General features: G+C 41.1%; 1 long non-coding RNA gene and 3 other non-coding genes across 4 annotated transcripts; all 4 read right to left on the bottom strand.

The window, feature by feature from the left end:
• Positions 1 to 1,227: 1,227 nt before the first annotated feature.
• On the bottom strand, positions 1,228 to 6,187 carry LOC110533444. The gene is made up of 9 exons (XR_002474959.2): positions 6,042 to 6,187; positions 5,164 to 5,233; positions 4,756 to 4,796; positions 4,513 to 4,581; positions 4,123 to 4,175; positions 2,376 to 2,421; positions 1,924 to 1,993; positions 1,656 to 1,691; positions 1,228 to 1,394 (listed from the first exon to the last, which is right to left on the bottom strand). It is a non-coding gene; the product is annotated as an uncharacterized LOC110533444 (long non-coding RNA).
• On the bottom strand, positions 2,187 to 2,326 carry LOC118937081. Its single transcript, XR_005034477.1, has one exon. It is a non-coding gene; the product is annotated as a small nucleolar RNA SNORA8 (small nucleolar RNA).
• LOC118937080 lies at positions 2,487 to 2,623 on the bottom strand. The gene has a single exon (XR_005034476.1). It is a non-coding gene; the product is annotated as a small nucleolar RNA SNORA8 (small nucleolar RNA).
• On the bottom strand, positions 4,230 to 4,363 carry LOC118937082. The gene has a single exon (XR_005034478.1). It is a non-coding gene; the product is annotated as a small nucleolar RNA SNORA18 (small nucleolar RNA).
• Positions 6,188 to 6,196: the final 9 nt, after the last annotated feature.

The following is a 6,196-nucleotide window of genomic DNA, read 5'->3' as shown; positions in this document are numbered from 1 at the left end:
TGTAAAATTGTCAACTCTTCGCTTTATCATTATGGGGTATTGTTTGAGCATTTAAAAAAAAACAGTTTTAGAATGAGGCTGTAACCTAACCAACTGTGGAAAAATATAAGGGGGCTGAATACTTCCCGAATGCACTCTAAACTTGATTTTATATTCTCCACTGATGCTAGGGGAAATAGGCTAATTAGTAGAGCACGGAAAATCTAAATTCTAATGGATTTCCTTCTACATTGGAGGACGGTATGGACACGACCAGGAAATTAGAGGTCTGAAGGAGTGGACGGCAGTTCACAGCAGGATCTTTACAGACTGTTCTTGGCACAGAAACAGAGCCCCATACTGTTTGATCCTCAATTTAATGAGAGCATAAACCCTCAATGAGATTACTCTGTGGTACTCTTCCTGAGATCTTACTTCAGAAAGACTTGGGAGGAAAATAATAAGGCACAAGACATTAGAAAAATCTCAAATTCCATCACTACAGATTATATCAAAAGTATGAACCAGAGAGCCAAGACACAAATTGGGAAGAACTCAAGCAGATTTTTTTGAACAGCTGTTATTGCGAGGGAGTGATTATGTAGTGAAACATCAGGGCAAATACATGTGATTGTTAAAATTATGCCCGTGTCCAAACAATTGGGTTTATCTATTCTAACCCACCTTTAGTCAGTTCCTTTCCACCTTCTCCTTTGTGAAGATCACCCCCCCCCTCACGGAAACACTAGGCCTTTTAACATTGCATCGACAACCACAATTTCAGCAAAACACTGATAACCCCTTCAAACCTAGTACCGAAGTCCACCTCCTTGGTGGGTGCGAGGGCTGTGCCAATTAAATGCTGCAAACTGAGCTTAATGCAGTGCCAAACATCCTTACTGGAAATTTAAATGTAGTGAATTAATTTACCTGATGAAATAAAGTCCCAAACCAAAGGTGTCAACTGATCAGGGCCCACACCAAGGAACCAATCAGAATGTGTTTCCCCCACCAAAAAGCTTAGACTCAGCACAAGATGCACCTGTAATCAGTTTCTTGATATGCCTCACTTCTCTAGTGTCTGGATTATCTTGACAAAGGAGAAACACTTACTAACTGGGACATAAACAAATGTGCACACAATTGGAGAACTAAGCTTTGTGCATATGGGAAAATTCAGGGGATCTTCAATTTCATGTCATGAACACAACACTTTCCATCTACCTTTTCCAGGAGAGTAGGAAGTAATCAAATTACCAAACATTTTATTGAAAATTCATAAGCTCAACAGGTCAGATTGAGCTACATCTTCAAATGCATTTTAAATTGAATCTTTGAGAAAGCATTCATCTTGTTAATTTCTTCAAACACCTCTTAACTTGATAGGTGGTGCATGCAGGGCCGAAACAGGTCACCTGTTGATTAGAAATACATTTTGGGTAAACTTTAGACAAATTTCCTTCTATGCATTAATAAGCAGGCATGATCTAGGCGCTGATGTAATATTGAGTAGGAGTTATGTTGCCCGTGGAGACAGCAGACCACCCATGGCAAAAAGGATCTGCATTGAGTCACCAGGGGCGCTGCTGTGGGATCACTGCGTGAAGGACCAGCAGTGGGAAAGCCCGACAGGCCCCCTTTGAAAATGATCCGGAACACACCGAGTAGCTCCTCACCTTACTCTGATCATTTGTTGGCCAGGGATGTACAACCTGAAAGAGACAATTCATGAAGTTAAATACAAATAAATTGGGAGTAACTCAGCTAACTTTGTTATTGCACTGTTTCCAATAGAGCACCTCCAGCATGGCGCTGGTGAGACCCACTGGAAGGTTTACTTTATGGTCAATTCCACAGCAAGTCAGGAACTGTATATCCCAAGAGCCTTGGTATATGACCAAACTGATGACAGCCAAAAAGTCCAGGAAGACAAAAGGAGGTTACCTTCACTGGAGATGTATCATTCAGCCAAGTTCTGGTGTACTGGATCATCAAAAGACCAGTCCTGGTGTACCTGAAGTGAAGTTAACACTTAATTACTCAATACCTTAGACACTCCAGCACAGCATTTATCACACCTCAGGGCCAGTATTCTTAGCCTTTAATACACACTTGAACATGATCTTAATGCCCAGAAACATTACTTTGATACATTGACAGTCAATTTGGTGCATCATTGTCAGGGAGTAGCCCATGGAGAAGGAAAGTGTTGTCTCTGCACAAATACCAGGGCGCCAGGCACAGACAAGCCCAGAGCCTAACGATGCCATATGAAGAGTTGATCTTGCACTGTGTTATGAACAGAACAGCCCGTGGTGAAGGCTGGCTGCAGATACCATACAGTGCTACTCAGTGGGCACTCTGCTAGCATCACAAGACTGTACACAAATACTCACTTAATTCATTACCCTCTCAGAGCCCTTGGCACATGATACAAGAGGCCTGTCAAGAGAACACAGATTAAATTTGCATACCGGAAGTTCAATGATGGAAACTTAATGAGAAGTAAATGTCTCGACAGCTATACCAGGACGCCACACACAAAGACATGGAGACCAACGATGCCATATGCCGAGTTTCTCTTGCACTGACTAATGAACAGTCCAACCGGAGTAGCAGCTGGCTGCAGATACCATGCAGTGCGGTGATCATAGTCTATCCCTCCCATATACCCCAGGGATTCAAAACTAAATCCCACAACTGAAACCTAAGTTCCTCAGATCAGATGGTCTGCGGGCCAAGTTATAACCATCATGCTTTTAGGCAAAGAGGATAATTTTGTAATTTTAACTTCAAGTCAGAACAGCCATTTTCTCTCGCCTGTGCAAGAAGCCACATTCTGGTTGACATTATCGATTACATATTGTAAAAACCTGAGGATTGATTATAAATAAACATTTGACATCTTTCTACGCACTTTACGGACACGATTTGGAATTGTTCTGCGATGTCGTGACTGCTCGAGCCTGGATTTCTGAACATAACGAAAAATAAAAATAGAGCAAAGGTAAGCGATTTAATTAGCTTTTCTGACCAATCTACTTGGCTGCTAGTGTTTGTAATATCTAGTTTACTTAGAGAGATGTTCTTACATAAACACTTGTTATGCTTTCGCTGAAAAGCTTTATTGAAATCTAACATGCCCGGTGGATTAACAAACTAAGCTGTGTTTTGCACTTGTGATTTCATGAAAGTGAAATTGTTTTTGTCATTTAATTTGGAGCTGTGCAATTCAGCGGATGGTGATGAAAATGATCCCACTAATGGGATGGATGCGTGAAGTTAACTATGAAAGGTTACATTTCCTTAACACACAATATAATTTAAGTATGAATTAAGGTGTCTAAGGGACACTCAAAATTAGACAATTTTCTATAGCTTCCAAAACAGTTTTACAAGTGCGGAGTGCCAAGATTAAGGCTTCAAACAGCAATCCGTCAGTCAGACTGTTCAACGAGCGTCTGCGTTGACCAGGGCTAAAATATAACCTTTGACGCAGATTACGCTGCTAGTCCTGCCTTTCCCATCTCATTGGTTTATAGAAGCAGTGCCATCTCCTGCCTGGTTATACCCACATGGGTGATCAAAAGACGAACCATTGCCTGTCAGTGTAGTAATCCTATGAACGTTGATTTACCAAACACCATAAAATTTCAAAGATGAAAAAGCCTGGGAGGGATGACTAGAAACGATTCAGTTGACCGTTGTGTATGGATTAATTGTCGGAGTAGAGGACCTTGTGCATTTCAGATAAAACTACTCAAAGTTGATATCCCAGGACAAATTAGCTAGAAAGTGCACGCTAACTAGTTTGACCCGTTCCCAAATTTATGTAATTGGTTCAGCGGTTTTGATATTTTGACCTGCGTGTCGTGATCGCGTTTGGTGTAGCGGGACAAAATAAATTTATGCACAATGGTGCATGCACGCAGCCGGTTTGGGTTCCGTGTAAGACTAATATTGAACGCATTACCACAATTTCCAGTGACCGAATAGACATTGCAGATTATAAATTGACAGTAAGTGCGCTAATGGTGTACCCGTAATGGAATAGTCCACTGAGACAGGTGCAAATTAAGACGTGCCATTAAAATGTTTGGCACCTGCTAGTCTAAAAAGTCAGCCCTCATTAATAATACTCACCAAAGGGCCGCTGTGCATCAGGGCTTGAGCCACCCTGTGGCCATTTGGTAGACCTACACCAGACAAGCAGGTCATTAGAAACAGTGTCACTTCAAAACAGAGCTGCAATTTGTTCTGTAGTAATATCTCACAGGGCTAATGGCAGTAGCCCTGTGGGTAAAGCGAAACTACAAAGTTGTTCTTTGAGGCATTTCCAACGACTAGGGCCCACAGTGAGGAGTCTGTCGGGATAGGCCTCAGTACAGCACTGGAAGCTTTAAATACGAAGCACTGAAGATTATATCAATAAAGTGGACTAGGCATTGCAGGTGGTGAAATTAACCACTCACTATAAAACTAAGGTTATTTGAGTTAACTCAATTAGATTAGATCTTGGAAAAACAAACTAACATGACTCGGCGAATGACCACACGCTCAGGAACTCTTGGGTATTCAGGGCAACTCAGTTGCTCCTTGAAGCTGTTGAAGCAATGGAAAGTAGTGAATTCAATGAATATGGACATTGGTTTACAGCATTTACATCACCGGTTTGTTCAGAAAGGCATACCTTAATCACAATTCAGAGCAGTTGAACATTTAAGCCAATCATCATTACTTCCATTAATATATCAAGCTTATGGTTATAAAACATACCCGAGCTTGATCTTGAATGAATCTTCATATTAAGCTTTTCCCTGAAAGATGAAGGCAATGGATAAATAGCAAATACTTTGTATTAATACGTGTACAAATTGATTGTCTTGTCATGTGCTGCTTCCACACTGTGTCTTAAGTCTCTTGCCACTAATATTTTATTTCTAGTCCCAGCCCATCCAAGCAGGAAGCCTTTTAGCAGGCCATCATTGTAAATAATTCTTAACCGACTTGCCTAGGTAAAGATAAATAAATGTCCAGTCTCATAAGTAACACTGCTGCTAGGTGAGCACAGCAGTGGGTTGCAAGAGAATGGATTGCTATGTGCACTGCACCAGCACTAAGGCCCACGATGTCAAGGCCCCAACTGGCACTGTGCTTACAAAGACATAACAGGAAATGTCTTACCACATGGAAGAGCTTCTGGCGCAGAGTTCTGGCTCAACTCAAGATAGCCAAATGCGGGGCCTGTCATTTCCTGCAATTATCAAGGATCAGAGAGGATAAGGCATGCGAAGCTAAATCATAAAACGTTAAATGCCCATAGTTCTGTTTAAAATACAATTTGAGATGTAACACATTACCGTTCAAAGCTATTTTCTCAAACAATAGTTCATTAGTTTGGGTAATGACCTTTACTAGTCCCAGAGAAACATTACTGACGTTATCTAGCAGATTATTTAACGAGCCTCAGCCTGTATTTAGTCAACTAACGTTAGCTAGGTTAAGACTGGCTAGCGAGGATGTTACGGGCCTCATTGTCACCAATACAATTAATCTGTAAAGATGAAAGCAAACCCGACAGTTCTATAGCCATGTCACATCGATGGAATTCACCCATTGAATCTAGGAAACTCCATACGTAGCGGTGCACATGGCATTTAGCTAGCCAGTCATCTTCGGGCCTGTTTGCAAACATTAGATGGCTTGCTAACAGACTAGAAACTACAGCAGTCTAGTCAAAACAACCGTAGGCAGCCACCACAATAAAGTTATATTAGCCAATAGACAAGCCATGACAAAATAGCTAGCTACTTGTAGTTTGATGCCCCTTTGTTAACGAGCTATTTGCAACACCGCGTGGCAGGGAAGCATGATCACAACTATTCAAATTGTATTTGTCACATTCTCCGAATACAACAGCAGTGAAATGCTTACTTAAAAAGCCCTTAACCAACAACAAATTAAAATAGAAATAACAAATATTGAGAAAAAAAATAAAGAGAAATTCCTAAACATTGAATCCACGACGTGGATTAACACATTACTCAGTAATTCAATTGTACCTTCATTACTGCATTTAGCAGCACCGTCGACAGAGCATGTGCGCATTCTACTTTACCAAAACGATCCTGAAGACTGACGAAATGAGACCGTTCAAGGAGTCTGAAGAGTATTTATAAGACAACGCTGGCAGAAAACGCTTTACGGCATACCACCA

Source organism: Oncorhynchus mykiss, chromosome 10, assembly GCF_013265735.2.
Source record: "Oncorhynchus mykiss isolate Arlee chromosome 10, USDA_OmykA_1.1, whole genome shotgun sequence".
Taxonomy (NCBI): domain Eukaryota; kingdom Metazoa; phylum Chordata; class Actinopteri; order Salmoniformes; family Salmonidae; genus Oncorhynchus; species Oncorhynchus mykiss.
The sequence above is the reverse complement of the archived record's forward strand: the minus strand, read 5'-3'. Positions and strand labels throughout refer to the sequence as shown.